The 15,196-nt window shown below is 47.1% G+C and overlaps 1 protein-coding gene across 5 annotated transcripts in view; it reads left to right on the plus strand.

The window, feature by feature from the left end:
* Positions 1–15,196, plus strand: part of MTG1 (mitochondrial ribosome associated GTPase 1) — a 536,307-nt gene that overhangs the window by 14,032 nt on the left and 507,079 nt on the right. The window contains exon 2 of one of the 5 annotated variants that reach the window (XM_073552078.1): positions 11,539–11,702. The exons of the other annotated variants lie outside the window; for them this stretch is intronic. The gene's annotated coding sequence lies outside the window, so the exon portion shown is untranslated. The remainder of the gene's footprint in view (positions 1–11,538; positions 11,703–15,196) is intronic. 5 annotated transcript variants of the gene reach the window in all.

Consider the following 15,196-nt stretch of genomic DNA (forward strand, 5'->3'; position numbering starts at 1 on the left):
CTATTGTGCATGCTGCAGTGAGGGCGATATAACCATTCCCAGTCTCAGGCAGGAAATGCACTAATAAATCTCCATCAGTCACTTCAAAAGCCCAGAACACTTTGCTGCCACCAGCTCCTAGTTTGTATGATTAATATCAGGTCCGGAGCCAACCCAATCAGTAGTGTAGATTTAGTTCGGAGAACGTGGCAATAAGGTATTAGAGCAAGGAAAACAAATCTAGTAAATATTCTATCTTTTACTCCGAAAAGAAATATGCAGTGTTTACAAAAAGTATATAAAAGATGTTACAAATGAGACAATCACAGTATGTACAGGCAATTGCAAATTAAAGATGGCTTAAAAGAGATTACATGTTTCAGTCAGTAGTACGCCATGTGGATGGGGGGGGGGGGGGGCAAGATTCAGTCCACAGCATGGATGGTAATTAGCTGTGCTCCTCCCAAGTACTGAACAAGCTGCAAAATGTCTGTTCCTATTTTATAGTTGGCCCAGAAACTAAGGAAAACCCCCCCCCCCCCCCCTGTGGTGACCTCACTGGGTGGCTGGATACCCCCCCCCTTGGAAAGCTACGAAAAAACCTATTAGTCATAACTCTTGGGGGAAAGCTTGTAGAGGGACGACGGAAGTATTATATGTCTTACAAAATTAGCTTACATTTTAAGTCTAAACATGGGGTGGCTGTATAACCCGGTTGGGTAGAAATCCATTTCTTAGATTCTGCTGCTTGCCAGGGCTTATAAATTCACTGGTTCGTGGTTCTACCAATGTAGATGCCAGAAATGTATTTGCCCGGCTTCTATCAATAATCAGTGCTATAATATTAAAGTTTGCATGAACAACGAGCCATTGGTTTGCCATGTGCTCCTAACCTGTTACGTCCAGATCGAACCCTCCATACCATGGTTTCACGTTACAACAGCGTGTGTAGCTGGAGGGAGGGTGAAGGGGGGATTCCGGAAGGGAGGAAGAGGGGGGCTTGCAGCCTGTGTCTGCAGGGGGTTTTGTGTGTGTACTTGTAGACACCTAATTTGGGGGGGGGGGGGGGGGGGGCGGCGTGTGTGTCCCAGTAAATGCAGAGGAAAGTTCTGGAAGTGTACTTTGGATATGAACAGATCCATATTATCGTGACACCTCCCCCTTTTGGACTGCGTTGCGGAGGCAGGACCTCTCGGTACTCCTTCATGCACACCTCGGCAGGCTCGTCCTGGCGGGACAACCCGTCTGCATTGACATGCTCGCTGTCCTTTTTGCGTTTAACGGTAAAGTCGTATTGTTTGGGGCAAGGCTCCAGAGCAGCAACTTTCCGTTCGTACCGGACACAGTGTGCAGCCAGCTCAGGGGGTTGTCGTCGGTCACCACGGTGAAGATGCGTCTGTACAAGTAGGGCTGCAAACGTTGAAGGGCCCAAACCACGGCCAGGCACTCCTTCTCTATGGTGGAATAGGCCACTTCCCTCGGCAGAAGCCTCCGGCTTGGGTGCAAAACTGGGTGCTCTTGGTTTCCATAGTGATCCTGGCTAAGCATAGCACCGACCAAACTTGCTGGCGTCTGTCTGTACCAAGAACGGTCGAGCGCTGTCGATTGCCTTTAGTACAGGAGAACTGCTCGGGGCCGTTTACAAAGCCCAGAAAGCCACCTCGCAGCCGTCTGTCCAGTCAACTGTTTGGGGTAGCTTCTTCCTGGTGAGATCCGTCAAGGGTTTTGCCAGTCTACTATAGTATTATACAAAGCGCCTATAGTACCCTGCAGTGCCCAGGAAAGACATCACTTGCTTCTTGGTCCTGGGGGGTGGGCCAGGACACGATTGCACTCACTTTCCCAGGCTATAACCTCATAGAACCCCCCCTGGCTACCCTGGTGCTCTAGGCAGTGGATCTTGCTCATGCACATCTGGCACTTTCCTTTCTTGATGGTCAAGCCCTCTTGGTGGATGCGCCTGAGCACCTCCTGGAGATGCTGAAGGTGTTCCAGGAGAAACTGAAGACGGCAGTGTCCTCCAAGTACGCCACTGCGTACTTCTCCAGTCCCTGAAGCAGGTGGTTGACCATCCACTGGAATGTGGCAGAGGCATTCTTCATGCCTAACAGCATGGCTGCCTTTATTATCCCCTTTGGACTGTACGAGTCCATGGACTTCTGCGCCTCGGGGCTCAGGGGAATCTGCCAATATCCCTGACTCAAATCATAATGGGTAGATAGCTGGCGCGCACTAACAGCTCAAGCAGCTCCTCGATGCGTGGCAGTGGGTGCGCATCAGAGGCTGTGATGGCATTGAGCCCCCTGTAGTCCACACCGAACTGGGTGGCCCGATCCTTCTTTAGCACTAGGACTACAGGTGAGACCCACGTGCTCTTGGACCTTTGAATCACCCCCAGCTGCAAAATCTCATTGATCACCTGGCATATGACATGCTGCACTTCGTTGGAGATCCGAAGGGGTGTCTGCCGTAGTGGGGCATGTTTCCCGGTGTCCACTTCATGGACCGCTAACTCAGTCCTTCCGGGTCGGTTGGTAAACACAGCCCGGAAGTGTTCCAGCATGACTCTCAGCTGTGATCACTGGGGTGTGGATAGCAGGGCGCTTACCTCCATGTTACCCCCCAGTCCTCAGGCAGGTTACAGACCAGTAGGATGCAGGCTTCATGTTCTCGATGAGCCTTCATCATATTGACGTGGAAGGCCTTACGTCAACCCCGAGCGTGGTCAAGATTGACCACGTAGGTCTGGGTTGAGCCGTTGGTGTACGACGTAGGGCCTTCCCAGGCTGTCTGAAGCTTATCTTTTAGTACAGGGACCTGTACCCACACCTTCTGACCCACTTGTTAGGTCCGCGCTCCTGGGCGTTCTGGTCGTACCAGTGCTTCTGGTCAGCCTGAGCCTGCGCCATGTTGTCCTGCACCAACTATGTCAAGGTGTAAGGACTTGGCCTGCATATCCGTTTCTCTGAAATCCTCGCCTTATGTCTGTCGCTCAGTTTCTGCTTTGCCCTTAGTTTAGTTCATTTTTGCCCTCATCCAAGATGGAGTCACGAGCCTCAACGGGGGCCATCTTATTTCCTGTGTTGATCTCTCTTGTTCCTGTCTGCTCTGTATATAAGGATGCTCTGTATGATTACTCATTGCTTGAGTATACTTGTTCTTGGACTTGTTATCAAGCTGGAAGGACTGCTACCTAGCTCGTCTCTTAATTACCTTGGGATACCCCGCCTGCCTGTGAATCTTGGTCTCATTGTAAAGACTTGTTTCTTCGGATCAGCGCTGCACCCACCTCCACTTCAAGGACTGTTTTCTGCTAGCAGGCCTGGCCTGCTCTCCAGGTCTCCGGATCTGGCAACTTGGACTTCATACGTCTCCACGGTCTGTACGTTTGCTCACTGCGTTATTAGCTTCATCTGCTTTTACCCTGCTGTGTCTTATCTGTAAACCTGCTTGATTCTGATAAATACTACAGAACTGAAAACCTATGAGCTCAGGCCTCTTTTCTAATCCATGTCACTGACCTCCATTACACAGAGTATATAAAGTTATAACAGAATACTCAAGCCATCAAATATGGAGATCTTTGGGTCAGATTCTATGGAGGTACGAATGAAGAAACTTTGCTCATTTGTTTCTGGACTTCATGGGGAGCTGCAGGCTATTAAAACAAAGCTGGGGACCTTAGAATCGCAAGCCAATCATAATGCGAATGTGGCCGATACGTCTATTCAGGCCTTAGCGTCTCAACTTTCAAATGTAGAGACTGCAGCTGTGGTTGCTGCCCCGGCTTCAATTCCAGCTCCGGGTCCGGGTTTTCCTAAACTCCCACCATTCAGGTTCGGTGGTGAAAGAGAGAAATTTTGGGGATTTTTGAATCAGTCAGCTGTATTTCTCTGCACTTGCGGCCCAGTTCTTAACTGATCGAGATAAAGTATTGACTATGATTATGTTGCTAACAAAGCGTTAGCCTGGGCTAATCCATTAATTGAGACTAATGATATATGCCTGAATTCTTTGAATGACTTTACTGCCGCAATGTCTCAAATGTTTGATGACCCCAACCGAAGTTTAACAGCAGAAACCGCATTACTGACACTTCGTCAAGGGAAGCGTCCGGTGGTGGAATATGCAATAGAGTTCCGGAGGTGGGTGCTGGATACGACATGGTGCGATTCTTCAAAGTATGCAGTGTTCAGGAGAGGTTTGTCTGCTTCAATTAAGGACGAACTGGCTCGAGGAGAATCACCTACTAATCTAGCTGACTTTATACATCATTGTATTCGGATTGACATTCGTCTCACTGAACGTCGACAGGAAAAATGGGCTGAGGCTAATCGTAATAACCTCATGTCTTTCCCTTCCTCCACCAGGGAGGCGTCGAGCAAGACTTTATCCCAGACAGAGTCTGAACCTATGCTGGTCGGCGCAGTACGGAGAAAAGTCATTGATACACGTAAGGAACATCGTTTCAAGGAGAACTTGTGTTTCTATTGCGGAAAGTCGGGTCATTATATATCGGAGTGCCCTGGGAAAAATCGCAAGTCCGCAGCTGCAGTGACCGAACTTGACTTTTCAGATATTTCTTCGGTAGGTTCTCAGTCACACAGTCAGGAAATAATGGCTGCAAATTTTGATTTCCCTGATTCATTGGAGGCCTCATCACCTGTGGATATCGCCTTACTTTCTGCGAGTTCTACCACAGCCAGGAGAGATTCGCTCTGTTGCATTTCTATCAAGATCTGGGTACATTCCCGCTGGATCATGTGCTCCGCCATGATAGACTCTGGAGCTTGCAGCAATCTCATGGACACTTCGTTTGCTGAGAAACATGGCATTCTTTCACGAAAGAGGGACTCTCCGGTGTTTATGGAGACCGTGGACAGGTCTCCATTGATATTTGGGCCTGTGAAACTCGAAACAGTCCCACTAAAGATCCATATGGGGGCAGATCATTCGGAAAAAATGTCTTTTTTTACGGATTTCCTCTCCTAATTTTCCTATTTTAGGTCTGCCTTGGTTACGGCTGCGTAATCCTACGATCAATTGGACAACAAAGGAGTTAAAATTTCCAAATGAATCAGCAGCGTCCAGAGAGCTGGCTCCAGTGAAAACAGCAGCCGCGGTCGACTCGACACTACCGGTAGAGTATCGGGATTTTAGTGATGTGTGTGACAAGAAAAATGCGGATAAATTACCGCCACATCGGCCATATGATTTCCCCGTGGAATTATTGCCTAGTGCCGCAATTCCATTCGGGAATATTTATCCACTGTCTGGTCCGGAATTAAAAGCTCTTAAAGAGTATATTGACGAAAATTTAGCTAAAGGGTTTATACGACCATCTTCCTCCCCCGCGGGTGCCCCAATCTTCTTTGTCAAAAAGAAAGATGGTTCACTTCGTCCATGGATTGACTACCGGGAGCTCAACAAAATCACAATCAGGAACTCTTACCCACTTCCACTAATTCCCGAGTTACTTGAGAGAGTTCGACACGCCAAAATCTTCACTAAATTAGATCTTCGTGGAGCATACAATTTAGTACGGATTCGTCCTGGCGACGAGTGGAAAACGGCATTTCGATCACGTTATGGACATTTCGAGTACCTAGTTATGTCTTTGGCCTCCGTAATGCACCAGCTACGTTCCAGCACTTGGCAAATGATGTTTTCAGAGACATACTTATTTTTGTTGTGATTTACTTGGATGACATTTTAATTTTTTCCAGCAATATCGAGGATCATCAGCGACACGTGAAAATGGTTTTGGATCGTCTACGGCAAAATCATTTATACATTAAACTGGAGAAAAATGTGAGTTTCACAAAACAGAAATTCAATTTTTGGGATATGTTATTTCTCCCCAGGGTCTCAGCATGGATGTAAGCAAGATGCAAGCCATTCAGGAGTGGCCAACTCCCAAATCAATGAAGGAGGTACAGCGATTCATCGGATTCGCTAATTTCTACAGACGATTCATTAAAAATTTTTCAGCAATCATTGCACCCATCACTCATTTAACCCGGAAGAAGACACCATTTGTCTGGTCACCTCAAGCTCAAACAGCATTTTCCACATTAAAGTCTAAATTTACGACCGCTCCCGTTCTCGTACATCCTGACCCAGACAAGGCCTTCATAGTCGAAGTGGACGCCTCGGACTGTGCGGTAGGGGCCATACTCTCGCAAAGGACAGGTGAGAAAGATCTCTTGCATCCGTGTGCCTTTCTCTCTCAAAAGTTATCACCTGCCGAAAGGAATTACGACGCTGGCAACAAAGAACTGTTAGCCATTATAACCGCATTTAAAGAATGGAGACATCTGTTACAAGGAGCATCCCAACAGATTGTTATACTCACGGATCACCGGAATCTCGAATTTATGAGGTCGGCAAGATGTCTAAAACCCAGACAGGCTCGGTGGAATCTTTTCCTTAACCAGTTTGATGTTGTCATCTCCTATAGGCCGGGCTCTCGCAATGGAAAGGCTGATGCACTGTCCAGGATTCATTCAGATGAAGCAACTCCGGCTTCGCCTCTAAGGACCATTCTATCTGAGAAGAACTTTGTAAGTGTCCTACATAATCAAGATCTCTTAACGGAGATTAAGGAGGCTTATGCTGCAGATTTGCTTTTGGGGCTACCCCCCACCCAGGTAAATCTAACTTTCAAGAATGGACTTTGGTTTCAAGGACAGCGTTTGTATGTTCCAGAAACAGTAAAACTGAGTGTCTTAAAACTAATGCATGACTCAAAGTTTGCCGGCCATAGGGGAGTTCAGAAGACTCAGGAATTTCTGTCTCGTTTTTTTTGGTGGCCAACCTTTCGGAAAGATGTGCTTCAGTATGTGTCGTCATGTGAGGTATGTGCCAGGTCAAAAGTTCCTCGCTCCTCACCGAAAGGACTCTTGCAACGTCTGCCTGTTCCATCTCGTCCTTGGGGGTCTATTTCAATGGACTTTATTGTTGAGTTGCCTCTGTCACAGGGGAAAAACACCATTCTAGTAGTAGTTGACCGGCTGACTAAAGCTGCTCATTTCATTCCCTGTGCTGGTGTACCAACAGCTAAACAAACAGCAGACAAACAGCAGATCTTGTTGTACAAAATGTTTTTCGTTTGCACGGAGCTCCGGATGAAGTAATATCGGATCGTGGGGTACAATTTACCTCACGGTTTTGGGAAAGCTTCTGTGCTGCTCTGGACATCAAAGTAAAACTGTCATCTGCTTTTCATCCACAGTCTAACGGCCAAACTGAACGGACCAATCAGACCTTGGAACAATATCTGCGTTGCTATGTGTGCCACCTACAGGACGATTGGGTGAGTTTGCTTCCGTTGGCTGAATTCACATATAATAATTCTCAGAATGCTTCCACCAAATTGTCTCCGTTCTTTGCCAACAAGGGATACCACCCCAGTATTCTTCCTCGACTTCCAATAGACATGTCTGTGCCTGCGGTAGCTGACCGCATTTCATCCTTGCAATGCAATTTGGAAGTTCTTAAAGACACTTTAGGTTCAGCACAGGAAAGATACAAGAAGGCAGCAGACAAATTCCGTAAGCCAGCTCCAATGTACAAGGTAGGAGACATGGTTTGGCTCTCTACTAAGAACTTGAAGCTCAGGATCCCAACGTCTAAACTGGGGCAAAAATATGTCGGCCGATATAAGATCAGCAGTATAGTGAATTCTGTAGCCTGTCGACTCAAGTTGCCTAACTCATTGAAAATTCATCCTGTCTTTCATGTCTCTTTGTTAAAGCCGGCAGTGCCTAACCCTTTTCCCGGACGCACCTCTGCTCCTCCTGACCCAGTTCTCGTTGACGGGCAAGAGGAATTCATCGTGGAAAGGATCTTGGATTCACGGGTTCATAGGAGACGTCTCCAATACTTGGTAAAATGGCAAGGATATTCGGCTGAAGAGAATTCCTGGGAACCAGTGGAGAACGTCCATGCTCCTCACTTAATCAGACTGTTCCACAGCAGATATCCCAATAAGCCGGACTTAAGATCGTCCAGAGGACGTCTTTTAAGGGGAGAGTAATGTAAGGACTTGGCCTTCATATCCGTTTCTCTGAAATCCTTGCCTTATGTCTGTCGCTCAGTTTCTGCTTTGCCCTTAGTTTAGTTCATTTTTGCCCTCATCCAAGATGGAGTCACGAGCCTCAACGGGGGCCATCTTATTTCCTGTGTTGATCTCTCTTGTTCCTGTCTGCTCTGTATATAAGGATGCTCTGTATGATTACTCATTGCTTGAGTATACTTGTTCTTGGACTTGTTATCAAGCTGGAAGGACTGCTACCTAGCTCGTCTCTTCGTTACCTTGGGATACCCCGCCTGCCTGTGAATCTTGGTCTCATTGTAAAGACTTGTTTCTTCGGATCAGCTCTGTACCCACCTCCACTTCAAGGACTGTTTCCTGCTAGCAGGCCTGGCCTGCTCTCCAGGTCTCCAGATCTGGCAACTTGGACTTCATACGTCTCCACGGTCTGTACGTTTGCTCACTGCGTTATTACCTTCATCTGCTTTTACCCTGCTGTGTCTTATCTGTAAACCTGCTTGATTCTGATAAATACTACAGAACTGAAAACCTATGAGCTCAGGCCTCTTTTCTGATCCACGTCACTGACCTCCATTACACAGAGTATATAAAGTTATAACACAAGGTCTGCATCTTGTCACGGAAGTGCATGACATACTCCACGATGGACACTTCTTCTGAAGGGTTCGGCTTTTCTTCCCAGGACTCGCTTACCAACCCAAGGGGTCCCCGGACTCGCCTGCGGTACCTCTCGGTAAGCGACTAGCAGGTGTGGGAGGTACCGTTCCCAGTCGCGCCCTTGGGTCTCAACCAGCATTCATTGCATCTGTTTGAGTGTAACGTTGAAGCGCTCACACAAACCATTTTTTGGGGGGTGATTTGCGCTTGATACCAGAGGCTTCTCCTGCATTTTCTTAGAGTGCCTCCATTAGGCGAGACATAAATTGAGTCCCCTGGTCAGTAAGCGTTTCCTTGGGAAATCCTACTTGTGAAAAGATGGCCAACAGTGCATCCACCACCTCTTCCGCCCTAGTTGAGGACAGAGCCACCACCTCCGGGTAGCAGAGTCTGCAACAGTGAGGATGTATTGCTTTCCAGAGCTGCTGGGGTTGGCCAGTGGGCCCACAAAGTCCACTGCAATCCTCTAGAAAGGCTCCTGTATCACTGGCAGAGAGATCAGGGGAGCCTTGGAAACAGGTTCTGACTTATCCACTCTGACAGATGATACAAGAGTGGCAGTAGTTGGTCACATCTGTCCCTATCTTTGGCCAATAGAAGTGTTGAGACAGCAAGACCTTAAGGGGGTTTTACACATGGCGATATCGCTAAAACGTCACTGATTTTGTGACGTCATAGCGATATTGCTAGCGATATTGCTATGTGTGATACTTACCTCCGACCGGCTTCCCCGCTGGTTATCGCTGATCGCGAGAGATCGGCCGGGTCCATTTCTCGTCATCTGCTTCCTGTTGGGCTTCCTGCTGTGTGAGACGAGCGACGCTGGAGGCGGGCGGGAGGACGTCAGGATCGCTGTGGGTGAAAGGTAAGTATCCTCCGCTGCGTCGCTGCTGCATCGCTGTGAGATCTTCCTGTGTGGAAGCTCACTAGCAATCATTTAGCGATGCACCAGCGATCCTGACCGGGTCGGATCGCTGGTGCATCGCTAAATGTAAAAGGGCCTTTAGGTTTGCTGATTCCCCCCCCAAGTGTCCGAGTGGTATCTCATGGGCAATTTGCAACAACTCTCCCCTAAATTGGTACAGGATGACCAGCTTTCTTTCCGTCAACCACTCCTTTTGGGATTTACGTGGAACTGTCTCCTGGTATAACTTCCCTCATTCCCAGAACACCCTCTCCTTTTCAGTCTTGGAGGTGGGCTTCTGGGTGAGGCGTCTCAAGGTATCCAAGCTCGCATATGAGCGCAGAGCAGCCTGGGACTTCTGGCTGGAGGCAACCAGAAGGGACGTCAAGGTCACCTCCCCACGGGAACGCTCTGGGACCTGCCCTGGGTCCATATCCAGTTCAGTCAACCCTCTGACTGAGGAGGGTCCAGAAGGCAGGGTGTTGCCTACATTCTGGGCACTCTGCAGGTGACAGGGGCCACGTAGGCTTTCTCCCCGGGGATTTCCACAGATCCATCAACTGGCGCTGCTATGGGTTCTACCTCCCCATCCACCCCCAATACCTTAGAAGCAGGGCTTTATATGGGGCAGTTACCTTCCACTGTGGTACTGGTCAGTTGCATGGCATCACCTTTCTCACACATCATCATTTTCAGATAGTTATCAGATGTATCATTGTCAGGTAACGCATGCAATTTGACATCATTATCAGCATTAGCATCAACCTTAGTATCAGATTGCGGAGGGGTGTCAGGGACATTCTCCCTTAATCAGTACTCATTAAAACGTCGGTGGGAAAGTTTTCGGACAACCGCACTTCCTTCACCCTGCTCCTGGCACCCCAATCTATAAAGACCCGGGCCATCGGCAAGGGGCAGCGGACGCCCCCAATCCCAGTGGCAGTCAGGGTTTTCCCTGGAATAACCTCTTCAGGGGTCTGCCAGTTTGAGTCGAATGAGAGTTCGTTCAGCCCCGGTGTCCTTGAAGCTTTTAGCGACGTGGCTCCCCACAGTTACTTGCTGCACATTGTCACAAACCCTCCCAACCGCCCACCCACAAAACTGCTGCATTAGGTCCTGAGGCCATGGCTGGGGGTTCTTCTACTTCTCCGGACAAGTGGCGCTGAGATGTTTAGTCCGATTGCAGGAATTCCAGCAGGGAGGAAGAGTGAGCTTGCAACCATGTGCCTGCAAGGTGCTTTGTGTGTACACTCTAGACACCTAATAGGGGGAAGGGGCTGTGTGTGTGTCCCAGTAAATGCAGAGGAAAGTTCTGGAAGTGTACTTAGGATATGAGCAGATCTATATTATCATGACAGGACCTCAAATATCATATGATCAGGGATAACATCCTGTGCCAAAAGGTGAAAAACATTTAAGACATTTTCTAAAATGCAGTATAATTTACATAATTAAAAGTTTATTGATATAAGTGTTCCAACATTCAGAAAATATAATATATAAAATGGGTGGATTCAAACTGGTTTGAGTGTTCATTATTAACCGGGGCCAAAGTTACATGTCATTAGCCACTCGTAGAGTGGTAGAAATAAGAAAAACAAGGGATTCGAAGATCCATTGGAGAGACAAAGAATAGTGTGATTAAGCTGTGTGAGGAACGATTCATGTAATAAGTATAGGCAAGGATGACAATTTTTTGGTGGTGTATATACTATAGAGAGAGAATATATAAATAGTGTGTATATGAACATTTTATTGCATATATTAGTGTTACTGAATATATAACAAAAAGTGTAGTAGAAGTAAAAATAAAAAAACACATTTTTCTCAACCCCCAAGACAGCAGATGTTACCCCTTTCCTAATAGAGACAGGAAATGACAGAGGTTTAATAACCCCCTCCTGCAACCTTCCCCCTCATTTTTCTTTTTTATCCCTACTAGGGATGAAAAGGTCATCCACGGTGTGCTTTGCCGACAAGTCACTAGGGGGAAAGAGATTCAGACCGGGCAGCCATGGAGCAGACTTACCGCTCCTCCCCCAAGCGCTGCTCCCATCTCCATCCTGGGCTTGGGGGACCGCCCCCCCCTTCAGTCCACACCTTCAGGTAAGGTCTGCGGGGGGATTCTTCTGCTGGAGGCTTCTCTGAGCTCTCCAGCCCCTTCTCAGACGTTGTGGATCCAGAGCAGTGTGTCATGCTGGGCGCGCACGCGCTAAGAGTTCCAGGTCTGATGCCTGCGGCAGGATGTGATATCACACGGTTGCCGGCTTCAGCATACAGAGAGGATTCATGTGTTCCATGCTGGAACTAATAAGCAAATTACAGCACAGGTGGTGTCAGCGGGCCCCTCCCCACCCCCCACACCTGGACATCGGAGGGAGGAGGTCCACTAATCAGAGGACAGGTGCTGGATTCCGGTCGCCCACATGAGACCTGGACAAGGAAGACATCTAAGATGGGATCACTGTGTAGTAAACAGCATGGAGGTGTCAGGTTCCTCTTGCTCTGCAGATCCTAGCTCCCTCCCGGTCCCATTGAGTACTCTGGCACGAGGTGTCCATTCCCTGTGTGCAGGTTTAGAGCCTTATTCCTCCCTTTTCTTGTAGGGGAGCAAGGAACCTGCACCAGGAAGCAAGTCCAAGACTTCGCAGACATGTGCATTTTGTTCAAAGAGGCTGGCCTCTTCGCATAAGAAGACATTCTGCAAAGAGTGCACTGAAAAAGTAATTGGGGAAGAGCAACCATACTTGATGGAAGATTAAGGGCCTAATCCAACTGGAGATGAAAACCTCCCTGGCCGTCTTTTCCCAGCCTGCACGCAACCTCTCCCAGTGGCCCTTTAGAAGCAAAAAGGAGGAAGCCTAGTTTAGAGGAGGAAAGGGATGATGACCCTCATGATGAAGCTTCGATCCCAGTCGAACTTCTGGAAGAAGGCAAATTAATCCTGGACCCAGAGGTCTCCCAACAGGAAAGATATTTCTCCTCAGGTGATATAGAGGAACTACTCACAGCAGTAAGCAGGACCATTTAAATTGAGGAGGAGAAGACTGCCCAGACGGTACAGGAAGAAGTGTTTGGGGGGCGGGGCTCTGTTCCAAGAAGACGCAGGAATTTCCCATTCATAAAAAAACATCTGCAACCTGGTCCTAAAAGAATAGGAATCCCCAGAAAAGAGGCTGACCATTCCAGCGGAGATGAAGGACAAGTTCCCTGTGAACGAGACTGCATCATGCTGGTCAGAGATTCCAAAGGTTGACGTCCAGATTGCTTGGGTAGCTAAAAATACCACACTACCATTTGAAGATTCCTCACAGTTGAACACAAGATGGATGGGCTACTGAGGAAATCATAGGAAACCTCAGCATCTTTACTAAATATCATCACCGTATCTACCGGTGACCCTAGCGATGTACCGTTAAATGGGACAGCTGGAGGAACACCTGTCCACAGGTACTCCCAGAGAGGACGTACCAACTTCTCTGCTTTTCCTCCAGAAGGCAACAGGGTTCCTAGCCGATGCCTCTGCAGAATCTGGGAGAGTGGCAGTAAGATCGTTAGGGTTGTCAAACTCTGAGATGAGCTCTCTGGCTGAGATCTTGGAGCGGGGACATGACTTCAAAAAGGAAGCGTTGTTCTATCCCCTTCAAAGGGAAATGCATGTTTGGTCCTGCCATCGATGAGCTGTTAGCGAAGGCTTCAGACAAATAGAAGACCTTACCGGAACCAACCTAGAAAGACTAGGAAAAGACCCTTCCGCCCCCAGCAAGAGCATAGACCTCAGTATAAGAGGAAGGACAAGTCTGGTCGCTGGAGCTAACCGAAAGGAGGAAAATACAGAAATCTTTTTTTTCCCCAGAGACAAAAGAAGCCATGATGCCAACACAGTGGGTGGTTGTATCTCAGACTTTCTTCTACAGTGGCACAAGATCTGCTCAGATCAATGGACTCTACCATCAGTCAGGGAAGAAATAAAGATAGTTTGCCTCGTATCCTACAGAAACAATAAAGACAACATATAAACAAAACCATAGAGAACAGTAGCATAGAGACACCAAAGGGATAATGGACTTTGTCTCCTCAAGTCTTATATGGACACTCCAAAATAGCATATCGACATGAGAACAAAGAGGAGTTCACGTCCAAAATTATAAAATGTAAATTTATTAGCCATATATTCAGTACAAAAATAATACTAACCTACAAATACAATGAAGATCAGGTAATATCAACTGCCATTATCCTGACAAACAAAGTGCTAAGTGCTTAATAGGCAACATGACTGGGATTCAGTATTTCATGGGGATAACAAATAGGTGCGCATCCTAAGAATGAACCCCATTACCCAATGCAATAGTGCTTACCCATCATGGATATAGGATGATGGGTATATCCATACTGATTTATATCGAAAGGATACTTCTGTGAATGCCGTCTTACATGCATCCTCGACACATCTGCGTTCCACAATTAGATCAATTCCGGTTGGGCAATTTTTGTGCCAGGAGGATATGTACTACCGAGGCCTTATTTGAGGCACAAGCTGTGGACCTTGGAGGGGGGGGGTCCTTGGGGGGGAGGTTTTCCCATAGAGGGTATAGTAGGAGGTGTATTAGGAATAGATACTGGCATGCAAAAAGGGCATCTAGGGCTTATCTGCTGGCGAACAGGTGAAGGGTGCCGAAAGCAAAAAATGGAGAGGTAAGATATATATCAACTTATAACCATAAATGGGACATGATGAGGTCGATATTGAATCGACATTGGGCTGTATTGAGAACTGATCCAGTCTTACGTGGATGTCTTCCTGAACGCCCCTTATGACTGCACGGAGGTGCAACATCCTTAAAGACATGCTTGTTACGAAGAAACCAGACCTCTTTCAAGCTGGAACACCAAAAAGTGGCTTTTTTCCATGTGGTGGGTGTTTAGCATGTAAAAATCTAAGGAGGTCTGTCTCCTTCACTTCATCGGACGGTCGCAAAGAATTCAAAGTCAGAGTTTATTACTTGTAGTACCTGTAGTACCACACATGCGGTATACTACACAGTATTCCCATGTGGGTTAATATATGTGGGACTTGCTACTCGTGATTTGCGTATTCGCATACGCGAATATGTAAGGGACATTGTGGCCGCCCGTGAAGTGGATGTTAATAGCCTTAAGTCAATCCCTAGACATTTTTGTCTCAAACATAACTGTAATCCAGAGGGTCTTCGGGCTTGGGGTATTGACGGTCCGTGTAGGAATAAGGGGGGTGACACAAAGCATGTGCTAGCTCAGAGAATGTCGGTGGATTACGGTACTTGATATCATCACGCCGGCAGGTTCCAGTGAGCATTTGAGTTTTGGTTCATTTTTTTTTTTTTTTTAATAATAGTTTGTGTGTTGTATTGTTTTTCATTGTTTTTAACTTATTTTTTGTATTTTTATTAGTTTGATCTCGTGATTTAATATAATCTACTACCATGACGTGTTGGAGTGATAGAGACCTGGTTGGATCAGTGGCTTATACTCTGTGGACAAGTGGAATTATTTCAAGTCGGGATGAAATAGAATATGTATATATTTTTTTTTTTTTTTTTTTTTTTTTTTTTTTTTTT

The sequence above is a fragment of the Dendrobates tinctorius genome, unplaced genomic scaffold, assembly GCF_039654945.1.
Source record: "Dendrobates tinctorius isolate UK_male_01 unplaced genomic scaffold, ASM3965494v1 ptg000184l, whole genome shotgun sequence".
NCBI lineage: Eukaryota > Metazoa > Chordata > Amphibia > Anura > Dendrobatidae > Dendrobates > Dendrobates tinctorius.